The following is a 15,598-nucleotide window of genomic DNA, read 5'->3' as shown; positions in this document are numbered from 1 at the left end:
TTCCATAGTGTTGGACCCAAGATGGAACCCTGTGGGACACCCGCTGTTATGTTAAATGACTCCTGTCCCATGTCTGTGTCATAAATCAAAACTCGGTTCTCGAAATAGCTTTTCAGGATCTTACAAACATAGTTTGGTACCGTCAGTCTGTGCAACGCTTCGGCGATAGCTTCCCAGCTGGCACTGTTGAACGCATTTTTTACGTCGACCGTAATTACTGCGCAAAATCGATTTCCACGTTTTTTCTGCTTCAACACTTTTTCAGCTGCTTCGACAACTGACAAGATGGCATCCACCGTAGATTTATTTTTCCGAAATCCGAACTGCATCCTCGAGAGTCCGTGTTCACTTTCTGTGCATCTCGACAGCCTGTTGAGGATGATCTTCTCTAACAGTTTCCCAAGGGTATCAAGGAGGCAAATCGGTCTATACGAGGATGGATCCCCTGGTGGCTTCCCTGGTTTTGGCAGTAGCACCAGTCTCTGCTTCTTCCACATGTCTGGAAAGTACCCCTCATCCAGGCACTTTTGCAGCGTTGCCCTGAAAATGTCAGAGTTCGCTTGTATTGCGGCTATAACCGCCACATTTGGGATTCCGTCGGGGCCAGGTGTTTTGTTGACTTTTAATTTTCTTGCTGCCGTAATCAGCTCCTCTGTTGACACTCTCTCGACGCGTTCTTCATCATCGCCATATGGCGTTGCTGGCCAGGTAATCGGATCATGCTTCGGGAAGAGCCCTTCTACGATTTTCTTCAGCTTATCCGGACAGCTTTCACGGGGCATCGATGGGCCTCTGATTTTGGCCATCACTACCCTATATGCTGTGCCCCAAGGGTTCGCATCGGCATAACTATAACTATAACTATAACTATAACTATAACTATAACTATAACTATAACTATAACTATAACTATAACTATAACTATAACTATAACTATAACTATAACTATAACTATAACTATAACTATAACTATAACTATAACTATAACTATAACTATAACTATAACTATAACTATAACTATAACTATAACTATAACTATAACTATAACTATAACTATAACTATAACTATAACTATAACTATAACTATAACTATAACTATAACTATAACTATAACTATAACTATAACTATAACTATAACTATAACTATAACTATAACTATAACTATAACTATAACTATAACTATAACTATAACTATAACTATAACTATAACTATAACTATAACTATAACTATAACTATAACTATAACTATAACTATAACTATAACTATAACTATAACTATAACTATAACTATAACTATAACTATAACTATAACTATAACTATAACTATAACTATAACTATAACTATAACTATAACTATAACTATAACTATAACTATAACTATAACTATAACTATAACTATAACTATAACTATAACTATAACTATAACTATAACTATAACTATAACTATAACTATAACTATAACTATAACTATAACTATAACTATAACTATAACTATAACTATAACTATAACTATAACTATAACTATAACTATAACTATAACTATAACTATAACTATAACTATAACTATAACTATAACTATAACTATAACTATAACTATAACTATAACTATAACTATAACTATAACTATAACTATAACTATAACTATAACTATAACTATAACTATAACTATAACTATAACTATAACTATGATCGTTGTTATACGTTCTAAATCCACTCCGGCCTTCCGTTCGCGGTCACATTACTAGCTGCATAAAAAGAAAATTAAATTGAGAATACGAATAGAATAATTGATTAGTTAAATTATATAGAACATTACTAATGCACTCTGGCTTCCAATTATTGCTGTGTAAAAAGAAATATTCTACAAACTACAATGTTATTACAAAATGTTAAACTAATAATCATTAGGAAACATAAATACAGATCCGGAACTTTAAGCCATTCATTGAAGGAATTGGTTAGTAAAATTAATATTAAAATTACCAATACTAAACAGTAGAATATTACAAATAAATTCCGTCCTTTCGAACATTGTCACATTAGAAGCTATATAAAACGAATTGATTTATTAAAATTTGATTTGAAAAATAAAAGCGATTAATCTAACATTTCTAAGGTCTAAGTAATAATATTAATTTGAAGATCAATAATAAATGTAGAGTAACATTTTGAGAAAAACAAATATGGAACATTAAAAATGCACTCGGTCCTAAAATTGTTGTCACCTTTATAGCTGTGTAAAAAGACATATTATCTAATAGTAAACAACTATGTTCTAGATGCTTACTTGACGAAATCTTTTATATATATTATGATTCGAGAAAAACGAACTTGAAGTGTTGTGCTATGAGGGGTTTTCGTTGATCATTCAAAGCAAATTCGATCCGTTATTCCTGCTGTGCGCTTGAATTGAATTTCCAAATCTGATAAATGTGGTATGTACTCTACAAAATGCTTAAACTAATGCAATCAATAAATCGAAATTCCCAATCATGCAACTTGGTCCCCTCTGACTTCACACCGAACATACATCAAACTCAGGGTGATATCACACACACTCCCTGTTGTGCGTTATCCACGTCCTGAAAACGGCGAATAAAAAAAAGAACTATCAAAGTTATCTTGAGAGTACGGAGATCAAAACTCTGGACGAAAAACATCCTCCCAGAACAACTATAAAATAAAACACTAATATAAAATAACAGCGTTACGAAATAAGAGTCTCCCTAACTGAGAGCAATGAGAAGAGAGAAAACATGATACTCAGCTGCGCTCAGTCCGTTTGAGTCATTTCCTCTCGAGAGATTTCTATTACAAGCGTAGAGCCATCAACGGAAATAACAATAAATTCACAATATATTTTTCTTCGCGCACTTGGCAATCATTTTCTTTTCACTGCTATTTCGATTTATTTTTGCGTATAAAGGCATCAAAACTTTTATTCGAATTCGCCTAGCACGTAAAACACACATAAAATATACATATGATGCCACATCTTCAAAAAAACACAGCAAGCGACCGTTAATGGATAAAGGCGGAGCAACAGAAAACATGTCTGCTCTCGACAGAGACTGCAGAAACTCCCATTAATGGCTACTTTCCACTTTTGCACTAACAATTTAAGGTGAAACGCGACGGAACACTCGGAACACTCGGAATGAATTAAACATCGCGGATACTCATGCAAATTTCAACGATCGGAACGGAAAAACGTCCGCAAATCTCGGAGCAATGATTTTTCAAACTGAAGAAAAAAACTGGCGAAGCTTCTAAAATGACGGACGGCGAACTATTGTTCGTAAACCATTTCGTCAAACATACGATAAACATGGCCTCTCGCACCTACAAAACTAGTTAAAATGATCACAAGACGTTCACTTTACGTAACTTCACAGAAGAACATTATTTTTTTCAATAACATATTCACAACCTATAACGAAATAAAAACACACACGGAGCGATCGAAAATTGCGTCTGCACTCGCTGACGGCTCACGAGACCTCCCATTATAGATTATTGATGTTTGAACGTGAAAAAATATAACCTGAGAATAAAAATTAGTACCATTTTTTTTTATTTACGAAAGAAAGACTTTAATTTGCAATATCTAAAATATGTATTTTTTTTTATATAAAATAGAAGTCATGTAGAAAATACAAAAAATGAGTCCAAGATGGTAAAGATGGTAAAACGAACTTTGTGGAACATCGATTTTTTAAGAATTTTTGAAACATAGAATTTTTGTATGGTAAACATATATGTTTAGGAGTTATGTTGAAAAACATTTCACTTGTGGGTTAATACAACACGTAGCGGTATTATAAAATCTTGTTTTATCTTAATACAAACTTTTAACATATTATTCGTGTTGCACAATCAAAACACAAACAGTTTTCAAAGTAGAATTCGAATCTTAACAACACAAATACACCTTGTTGATTCAATCGGACATTATGGGTACAAAAATAATTAACTTAATTACGTTATGCCTAGATTGTACCAGAAGTCAGGTATCTCTAAGCTAAAAAATAAAAATTAAAAAATACATATTTTGGATATTGCAAATAAGAAGCTTTTTTTCGTGAATAAAAAAAAGAGTGATATTTTTTTCTCAGTGTATATTTTTTTCAAGTTTAAACATCAATAATCTATAACTCTTTCTAAGACACTATTTTGGTCCGACTCATGGTTTTTGAGATATAAATTAGGGGCTGTCCACATACAACGTGTACAACCTTAGTGGGGTAGGGATTACGAAAATGTTCACGTTTGTCCACGGTGAGGGGGAAGGGGTATAGATTACATCCACGTGGACACTAATAAATAATTTGAAAAACAAATATATATCTGTATTCAACAATATATGAAAAATAGTCTGCATAGCAAGAAAATTTATTCGTATTTCTGCTATCTGATAGTACTGTGCGGTGGAAATTCCATATTTCTTCATATCGTTGAAATTCTTTGCTGAAATTTGTATTCAGAGAGTATCGCACATGACCTGAGAGTGATCGATTTATTTTCAGAATCTTGCGTTATCATTATCGATCAGAATTGTGACGCTATTATCGGCAGGATTCTGATGCCACCAAAGCATGTTGGAATGTTGTAATATTAAAAATACACGACATTGTTTCCGATGTTTCGATTCAGTTTCCGCTCTCAATGTAAAAATCACTTCGTTTATTCGTCGATTAGAGAAATATTGAAAGGGTTTCTTAGCGACCTTCTCAGGTTGCCAAAAATAACCTTGGTTCCCGCGATTAAATAAAAATATATAGATCGAGAATTTTTAAAGGAGTTTTTTATGACCTTCTCAGGTCAGGAAAAATATCTATGTACTACGCACGATGAATAACGAAATGCATGATCGGTCCGATAAGAATGTATATTTTCTTCAAATTTCATTTCGCCGAATAGTTGAGAGTTCGCTTTTTTAGAATCATATCACTTACCGCAGTGAATGCTGATTTTTCTCAACCATTCCCACTAACAACTATCCCTTCCATGATAAACGCTAGGGAACCACGCTATAGTGGTGACCCTTCTGGCCATCGGGCGGCGAATATCATACTAACATTCCTTCCCTTCCCCTGGTGACTGTAAGGACGTGGCCGGCGTCGTTATCGGATGCGAAAATTCGGCAACGTCAGGGCAACGAGAACGATCACAAACACGTGGTTGGGCCCCTTAAACAGAAACAGAACGCCTCAGTTCGAGATTTGCCTAAAAAGTTGCATGTGAGCAAGACTCTCGTGTAGAATACCAAAATTCGAGCTGGACTACGTACGTTTAAAGATCAGAAATCCCCAAACCGTGACGAGAAACAGAATAAAAACGTCCTGCCCGGAAATTGTACGACCAGAAGTTAACGAAACCACACTACTGCGTGCGTAATGGATGAGGAGACATATGTGGAGGCAGATATCAACCAGATTCTAGGAAACCTGTAAGTTGGATGTTCCTGAGAGCCTCCGGGCACAGAAGATGTCGAAGTTCACCAAGAGGTTCTTAATTTGGCAAGCGATTTGTACTTGCGGGAAGCGGAGTACACCTTTCGTCACCGCAAGAACAATGAATGGACAGGTGTATTTGAAAGGGTGGCTCCAAAAGCGGCTCTCCCTCTCCTGAAGGCTCACGGCTGTCCGACGATCTTCTGGCCGGATTTGGCATCATGCCACTCATCACACGAAGGACGTGCTACCGATATGTAAGACGAATGATGTCGATTTCGTGCCGAAAGATCTGAACCCCCCAAACACTCCAGAACTGCGCCCAATAGAAAAATACTGGGCCATTATGAAGGGGCACCTTCTAAATCGACCTAAAGTGGTAAAGAATGTAGAAAAAATGAAAAAAAAAGCGTGGCATAATATACAAAAAAAACTGTCGTTTCTGGGGTCGTGCAGAACCTTATGGCTGGGGTAAAGGCCAATGTTTGCGCATTCGGATATAAAGGCGAAATAAATTGAATGAGTAATGCCAAAACTAACTTCAATTGTTTCTTTCTACTCCCTGAAAATTTGGTGATAATCGGATAAGAACTCGAGCTTTGAGAATGAATTTTGTGTGTGTGGTACACCCTTCATTGGGTGCGAAACGATTGAACCTAGACATCATTCTAATGAGACTTCTATCCACTTTTAACCAGGCTCTTACCAAAACTCTGGAAATAATATGGTATAACCATCTTTCAATATCATCTTTGTTTCATCGATTCTGTCATCTGGTAAGTCCCTGCTGTCGGCAGATGGAAAATAATTCTTAAAGGGGAACCACCACAAATATATAACGAGTGTAGCAATGGTACGACAATGGCATCGCTGTAGTTCCCAAGGTAAGGAATTCAACCAACATCCCGGAGCTGAGACCGATTGTGGAATACTGATCGATTGTAAAGGGCAAATTGAGGAAGAGGATTGGAATACATGCGACAGAAGGACTATAAGCGAGAATGGAATTTCCGTGTAAATTGTGGTATTTCTAACATCAAATATCGAAACATCGTCTTAAAATTCAAATGTTTAATAAAATAGTTATGAAAGCGAGAACCTAAGTCATGGGAGCCTATATTTGAACATACTAGAACGAATAGTGCAACGCTTTCGCACCACAGTCCGCCAAAAAGTGAAAGTTATTCCGTGAGGCCATACCTAAAACACCGTGTCTAACAACCTGAAATCGAAAACGCTCCTCCTCATCTCTGGGGCCCTCCCGGCCCCGATAGTCTGTAAAACGATCCACCGCTTCAAATTCAAATATATCCCGGAGGAACGTATTATTCAAGTTTATTTGCTTATATCAAGTTTGTACACTGCCTCGACGTGAACTGCGCGCTGTTACACTGCTGCCGCCTGTCGTGGGTCAGACGTAGGACGGAACTCGGAGGAAGGGTATACCACCACCCCGGTACAAAAGCGAGACTGACGAGATCAATTATCTTGGGCAAATATTTACCGGAGCTGTTTTTCACCAGTTTGCCGCTCTGTCGGAGCGCAATTTCCGCTTCTTTGCTGGCTGTCCTTATGGAATTGCTGCTCGCTCGAGGGAACCCGGACCGTTTGTGGGATAGAGAGGGCGCGAGGGAGTGTTTGTGTTTGGATGCGATGCGCATGAGTATCTCTTTTCCCTGCTTTTTGTGTCGTCGGGTTGCCCAGCTAAAGTTGGTCCTGGCTAAAAAGCGGCCGGATCTACCGGGGGTTCCTGTTTGGCGGCAACATGGCAATTTTCGAGTGCTGGCAGAGAGATGGAAAAGGTACACCGAGAAGAGGATCGTACACTCGTTATCCTTTTGCCGACTCTCCAGAAGCAATATGGTATGGCTTTGCAAGGCGTTCTGCTCGTTCATTTGCACTCTTTTTCGCCCAGTTCAGAGGAGAAAACCTTTGGGCTTGGGCTTTGGCTTCAGTTCTGGCCGTTTGAGGAGATGAACCCACTCGAAAAAAGGATTTTCCAACAGCGCCCCCAGAAACGGTGCCCAGAAGGTCTACGGGGAAGAAGTGGTGTACCCACTTCATGGTCGACTATTGTTGCTTGTGCTACATGAGAGGATGCTTCCCGAAGACTTTCTGTGGCTCTTCTGATGTGTGTTTGTGCCCTTCTTTGACACTGACACAGATGTTTTCAGCTTTAAAGCCAAGAGAAGCTGAGGGGATTCAGTGTTAAATAAACGTAGCGATGGCGATAGAGAAGATAGAGGAAACTATCACTGGAAGGAGTGATTATTTGGCTTCGGGATTAGAAGCCGGTGACATCCCACCGCATTCGCACACACGGTTCGTGAAACCAAATCATGCATCAAATTTGTTTGTTCAAAGGATTACAATTTGTTGCGCCATCCTTTTGTCATTTGTATTTTTCTAGCTTTGTGTGGTTTCATATATATGAGATAATATCAAAAGTTGCAATTCTCCCTTCGTCGTTTTGTGTTTTAAGAAAATTTGTTAACAAGCCTGATGTCTGATACTACATGTTTATTCATTGGATACGAGCCCAATGCGCTATATGCACGTGAACCTAAATTGTGTGTACTCGAAACATTTTTTTTGAAAACTTTTTGCAATAATCTTGTTTAAAATCCATTTTCCACTAGCCAGAAAAAAATGACCAAATTATTGTGAATGTCTTTTGCATCCCCATCAAACATTTGCGGACGGAAACCAAGTTAGTTTCCAAATATAAGTCGTACCATTCGATCAATTTCAGCATGATGAAAGATAAAGAGAAAGTGTCATCACGAAATTCGAATTAGGATGCTCATTCACAAACTATTTTATGCGGTGTATGGCATTACATCGACTTCCCTTGGGAAGGACTTTTGCGCATCCTAAACAAACATTTTAATAGATACAACAATAACTAAAAAATTACACAAGTTCGAGAGGCCAAGAAAACCTCAAACACTCGAGTTTAATTATTGCAACGAGAAGCAACAGATAGAATGGGATCAACCCCATCGGCAGTGAAAAAGCATGGGAAAAATAAACAAATGTACCGATACTGCTGCTGCTGCAGCACTTTTTTTTCACATGCAGCTAATCTTCGATTGATGAACCGAGAAACATGCGTTTGTTTGATCTGTTTCGATATTTCTCCGCACAGGCCAGAGGTAATTCAGTATCTATCCGTTCCCAATGTATTGCCTGCTCTGGGCTAGTCATGAAATTTTGAGAGAAAAAAAACTGAATGATCGAATTAATCCTCCTGTGTATGAAGGATGAATGATCCCACCTTCGGGATTTACTCGTCACTGTTGCAATGGAAGCGTGAATCCTATTTGTTGTTCAGTTCATCTCCCACGATTGTTCAAATCAAAATTACATTGTGCTTTTGTTTGCGGATAAACTACTCCGGAAAATATTTGGGAGAAACTAGTTCAACGTTCTCTAAACAAATAATAATTATATCTACACTGATTTTATCCTTAATTTTGTTAACATTTACCTTTTCAAACTTGAGTTTTCATGCCATAATCATGAGCGTGATTTGTCATCACATAAATTACTTTTGAATCTATACGATTCTTAACTTGTTATAAGGGGTTTTCAGTTCCTCAGTATTTTTGGAGCCCTTTTTTATACCTAGAACAAATTTTTACAATACATATTTACAAAAACTTGACTTCTATAAAACTTGAATAGATATATATGAACTATTTGCTAGATTTCGATTTCTTATAAATAGAATTTAGGGCATTACGTCTTTGCATGTTTTTTTGATTCGTTTTAGTAAGAGCTACTAAAACAATTTTTAGATTTGTTTCTTCATGCATTTCAGCATACCTAGCATCAACAAGAGACCTGGTTTGGTTTTTACTTAAAATCTTCGGGGCACGTTACCGCGCAAGAGTCTCACCAGCGAAATTGCGGATCTAAATATCTGTTTCTGGAAACTATATAAAATTGGAATCATGAGGCCACATCAAACAGTGATGAGCCATTGTTCTGACTCAACACTGTCTAGAGGAAGCCAAAATGTTCGATTTTGGAGATAATTACGAATTACCATGAACAAATAAATTGAAGCATTCGAAGAGTAAATTTTATGTATATGCCCATTATGCCGACTAATGTGGAAACATTTTTCGACATCCACCAAAGTCCTAGCTGTGGACTCAGGGTTCCGATTGAACCCTTCAAAATCGAGCAAATGCGTTTCCCCTTTTTTTCCCCAACTATCCTCAGTTCCGGGTGCTGATCAAATTTCACTCCTTGAATATTTCAGTGCCAATATTTTTTTGAATCACAGTTTGTTCGAATATCAATAGTGACTGCTTGCTAAGTCGGGCCATAAAAGGCAATCTACCTCATGCCAGAGTAAGCAATCGTATTCTTTTTGGCTCAAAACGTTCCCATGCGTTAAAGTTCGGTACAACTTGTGCCTTGATACACTTCAAACCATTCATCCTCGTACATCCAAACTAGCGTTGGCAGAAAACACTTCATTTCGGCAGATAAAATCATTTTTCGTGTGCTGAAGGGTGAAATGAACAAATAAAAGCACCTTTCTTAAAAGCTTCAAAATGATTGTATGTATGGGAGTAGACATATCTTTCTCTCAGACTGAACGTCAGCTAGGGATTGTACCCAAACAAAAATGATGCCCAAATGATGTCAACGGGGATCGAACCAAGGCCGGCTGGAATGCAAGGCTGTTTCACGGTGTTATAATATACACTCGACAAAAAAATTAGAGGAACAGAGTGCGAAGTCAGAAATTTTAGAATATTTTACGTACATATTTTTATCTTGGTGTGTGTAGGTGTAGTAGGTAATAATATTGGGAAGAAATGAAAAATCAATTTTTCTTTGTTTTTTCAAGAATATTCTGGACTAACAAAATTTTTTGCCAACCAACTCAACAGCAAATCCAAATAACCAGGAACGTTCTTGGAACCAGCTTTTTTTGGTTCCAAGAACGTTCCTGTAGGACCTTCCCACACCGAGATATTTCAGTTTGAATGCAAAAGTACCGCTTCGTCTTTGATGATGAATAATTCAATAAACAACCATCGCACCGCAAATCGAAAGGCAGTTTTGAAAACTCCAATAAATTCTGCACAAGAATATTTTGTTACTTTGACGAAAAAAAAAAATTTCAATTTTTGCATTGATTTGACAAAAGGGTCAAAAACAGGATTTTCATAGTGCTTTACAAAATCGACTGTAGTTCTGCAAATATCGCAGTAAGTTCTAATGTATCCAGGCAAATTTTAGCATAGTATATTCGCTAAACATCTGTGAACGTTTCATATTGATACGTTCAACCATTTATTCTAGCCGATTTTTCAAAGTTTGGAGTAAATTAGAGGAGCATTTAATCGCAATCGTATCAGAAGTACAAAATCCTGCGCGAAAAAAAAGAAAAAACGATTTTTCATTTCTGCCCACTACACCTACACACACCAAGATAAAAATATGTACGTAAAATATGCTAATACCTGAAAGTTGTAGCTTCAAAATGATGTGCATCCCATCGATATGCGTTGAGTTTTCACGAAGCTACAGCATGTCAAAATTCACTTAAAATTTCTGACTTCGCATTCTGTTCCTCTAATTTTTTGTCGAGTGTAGTTCATATATAAGATAATTTGGGAAAGTGAAATAAAGAAAGTTGAGTTTATATGAGACGAATATTGTTTAATTTTTGTGGAGCTACTGTTGTACTGATGAAACCATGATGTAAATTAAAAACATACGTTTAATAGAGGTCCAGCTGAATATGAGTGTAATGTGGCAGTGGGCAGCGAAAATTTATGGAATCTCGTCGGGAAAGATGAATGAAAGTGATAATTTTATGCGGTGTTGAAAAAAATCTTCGCTAAGCTCAAATGCATAGATTTTCGGGCTAGGTTGCATCGAAAACCAACATATTCCAAACGAAAATCAAAATGACAGATCCAGACAACCAGTGAATATGAGCAAATGAACTTTTGTTCTTCAATATGTTTTGAAGTTTATTTTCCACTCGGTGTCATTTTCATCTTGATTATTAAAAATTCTCTAATTGAACTTCATTTTAGCCAAATGAATATCAGCTGTTGTTTACTTTTAAACTGAGGCAGCCGTGTGCAGTTGGTTTTTATTTATGCCGTTGTAACCGCCAAACAAAATAATGCGCGATTTCTTACAAAGTTCGTTTCATCGAACCAGGGCGTTTTTGTTCTCTAAATGGTCCAGCCTGACTAATTTTTTTTAATTTGGAATTTTGATTTAAAATCAATGCCAGAACGAAAATCGTTTCGGATGTGATTTGTTGCTTTTGTTGCTTTTGATATTCAAAGTATAAATAACAGCGAAGTTATGAACACCACTCAATGCCGCGTTCATTCATTATAGCAAATTTGTTCATGCATCAGCGATATGAGCAAAATGAACTCGTTTGTTATTGTCACCAATATAATGAGGCCAATGTGTTTCAAGCTGAAAAAAGTCATTTACACTGAAATAAAATCATGATAGTTACTCGTGAATATTTGTTGATATTCTAAGGCACTGATTTTATTAACTTTCTAACATTAGTGGACACGATCAAATCTTTATTATTTCCCCGACACCAAGATGTGTGTGAGAATAAAATGCTATTGCTCTCGAGGACTACGAATCATTCCAATTTTTATTTTTGTTTCGACATACTTCTTCTTCTTCTTTTTATTTTTAAGAGGCTTTAAACTTTCGACATACTTATTTTTTCAAAGAAGTCGGACACATTCATTTTTCAAAATTTCTGCCTCGAAGACAAATTTTATTATAGAGACCTAGACTATCAATTTGTGATTAGATATATATATATATATATATATATATAAAATTCAAAATGTATATATATATATATATATATATATATATATATTGATATATATATTTTTTTTTTTTTTTTTTGTGAAAATTTGTTGGCAGTACCATATCAGATAGCAGTGAAACTTTATATGCTTGAAATATTCTGAAAAAGAATTCGACTACTTTTTGAAAAGGGCCAAAAAATTTTCTTCATTTTTTACAAAAAAAAATAACTCAAAAACTATCATATCTACAAAATTCTGCTCAAAAGATGAAACATACCATACAAAAATATACCAAAATTTAAAAAAATACTCTAAAAAATATTTAAAAAATTTAAATTAATTTTTATGGAAAAGCATTTTATTTTAAATTCTCAAAAAAATAGGTGAACAGTCCTGACAATTTTCAACAAAACACCCTTACATTGGTAGATGGACACTTTTACAGGGATAACGTTTTTCACTTTTTCATAATTTCTTTGAAAAAATTAAAACTAATCCTAATTTTGTTCAAAGTCAAGATAGCGATATAGTGTATTCGACAAAGTTTTAGATCTTATTGGGATATGAACTTTTTTCCAAGACATTAACTTTCTATCTTTTATAGTTTATGAAATACATGACATTTTTTTATGAAAACTCCTGAAAAAATAATGTTTTACTCGTAACATTTTTGTGTGTAAATTCTCGTATTCGACAAGTTTCTAAATAGAAAAAAAAGTTTGCAGAATATGTAAATCGCGGTAATTTATACATAAAAATGGCACGAGTTAAACATTAATAGTAATTTTTCAAAGAAAACATGAATAAATTGTTGTTGAAAAAAACTCTTTCCCTGTAAAAGTACCCGTCTTCCGATGTATGGGTAACTTATTGGGAATTGTAAGGGCTCTTTATATCAATTTTTTCTGAATTTCCCTTCCCCTTGGGGTCGATATCAGTTTCCCAACGGTCGACAAGATACTGGATAAGTTGTGTTACGTGAACCAACTCTTTATAAAAATGACTAATATTCTAGTGGAAAGTATTATTGCTGAATCTTGTATTGATAATTATTAATTACACTTGGTATTTTCTGAATTGTAACAGTTCGGCTGAAAAGTTTATATGGTAACACAGTAAAACCCAGTAAACCTTCGAGGACGATACAGCGATTATAGCGATCTTGCAACTTTTCGATACCATTTTTATAGTATTCTTTCGGTTTTTCCAAAATAGGCCTCAGTTTCGGTAATCACTTCATCATCGGTCTTAAATTTTTTGCCAGCGCGCATTCTCTTCAGGTCTGCGAACAGAAAATAGTCGCTAGGAGCCAGATCTGAAGAATACGGTGGATGCGGAAGCAATTCGAAGCCCAATTCATGCAATTTTGCCATCGTTTTCATTGATTTGTGATTTTTCCATTTTGTTCACAATAACAAAAGTTACTTCACTCTCAATGCTGTAACTCACGAACCAATCGACCGATTGCTGTTAAGTTTTGACGTGTATCTATTAAAAGATGGTGCTTTGTGATAGACAAGTAGATTTTCGCAAGAGGCTCCATCTCCCGTTCGTTTGTTCTAAATTGATTGGTTTTAAATTGATCTGGTAGAAGTCATTTTCCCTCAGTGGTATTCGTTACATGCTACGAATCATGAAACAATCGAGAACGAGAGAACTCTTCTTCGGTTAACACCAATGTCCTGGAAAAAAGGTAATAAAGATGGTTGAGTTTCGAGCGACATAGCATGCGCTGCCATAACTATTTCACAAATAGTGACTTCAGTCGTTGTGTTTATCTTCGATTGCACACCGTATCCATGTAAAAATGCTATTTTTGATATTTCCATGCGCCATTTTCACTTCCCCACGATCATAGAAACAAACGAAGTTTCATTATTTTACCGTTATGAAGTGTCGGTGTGTATGTTGTGAGATAATAATCGCAAATTAATCAAAATTTCACCGAAAATGTTACTGCTTTCGAGAACTAAGCATACGACTGCTCTCTGGACCTTACTACCACATGAATAATCGAAATAAGCTAAGATATAATTGTCATCTATTCAAAAACAACCAGTTGAATGATTTCATGAGAATTTTGGCTAAAATTATCATGTAACCGTGAGTACTTTCAACATTGTTTTGTTTCTTCCATATACATTCCATATTGAATGCAAATGATTACGACACGATATTTTGCTTGCCAATACAGATACACTTCGCCTACTGCTCCACCTCTATATGTACCTCATTGGGTTAACACTACGGTCCTTATTCTCGAATACACTACACGTGAAAACAATGTGGAGTGAGTACAACCTTATTCGCGTTGACGGCGGAATGGTGTCGACATCTGGATACGACATGAGTTTGTATGAGGCCAACTATTCTCTATCAGATTAGTCGACCCTAAGGCATTTTTAAATTGCTAATATTTGTATGAAAAATTTTCCTTGACGTTAATTACCTACGAAGAACGTTGTTCTGACCCTAATTTAAACTATTTTCTATGAATTTTCAGATCTTCTCACAAAAACTTACCATTATAATATAAAATTATCTTTAGACACAATTTTTGTATGATATTTTTCACCACTTGCAAGCAAAAGTGATTTTCATTTACATAGAGTACTAATTTGATTTGGAAAAAATTATTTTCATTCATAATTTTTATTTTGAAAGTGTGTTCATTTCTTCTGCAAATCCATATTTTCATGCCTAGTCCCCCATTCCGTAATACGAAGCTCAATGCCGTCAACGCGGATTCCGGATTGCACGCCACTGTCAACATTTGGTAGAATTCAAGCCACTGTCAACATTTTGTAGAATTCATTATGAACACACCGAGTTCATCCACCGATGTTATTCTGGTTTACATTTCACGCTCTCGTTTGTGTAAACAGAGCGATTCCTCGTGCTCATCATTATCGCTGATCATACACTCTCCCAAAAATTTAGTATATATGACGAGTTTTTTGGTAAATATTACCAATGATTAGTAATTTTTGAATCTATTTGAATCTATTTTTCGAGTGAATTTTGCTTGAAAAAACATTCTTGCAGGTTTTTCCCATGCAGACAGTTTTTTTCTTTACTGTCAAACGTTTCTCATATAAAAAGAGCAAGCGTTTTCGTCACTCGGGCTTTGTTCATTAACCTTTTGTGACCGAAATAGAATTGAAATAAAGGTTGTAATTTGGATAATTCGTATTTTTTAGAAAAGAAAAAGTTCAAATAATACAATTCTAGTGTTCAGAATAATAAAAACCTAACATTTGGCGAGAAGTAAAATTGAATTACAATTAAGTATAGAAAAGTTTTGAAGTAAATAGT

The sequence above is a fragment of the Toxorhynchites rutilus genome, chromosome 3 (assembly GCF_029784135.1).
Source record: "Toxorhynchites rutilus septentrionalis strain SRP chromosome 3, ASM2978413v1, whole genome shotgun sequence".
NCBI classification, from domain to species: Eukaryota; Metazoa; Arthropoda; class Insecta; order Diptera; family Culicidae; genus Toxorhynchites; species Toxorhynchites rutilus.
This window is presented reverse-complemented; position numbering follows the sequence as displayed.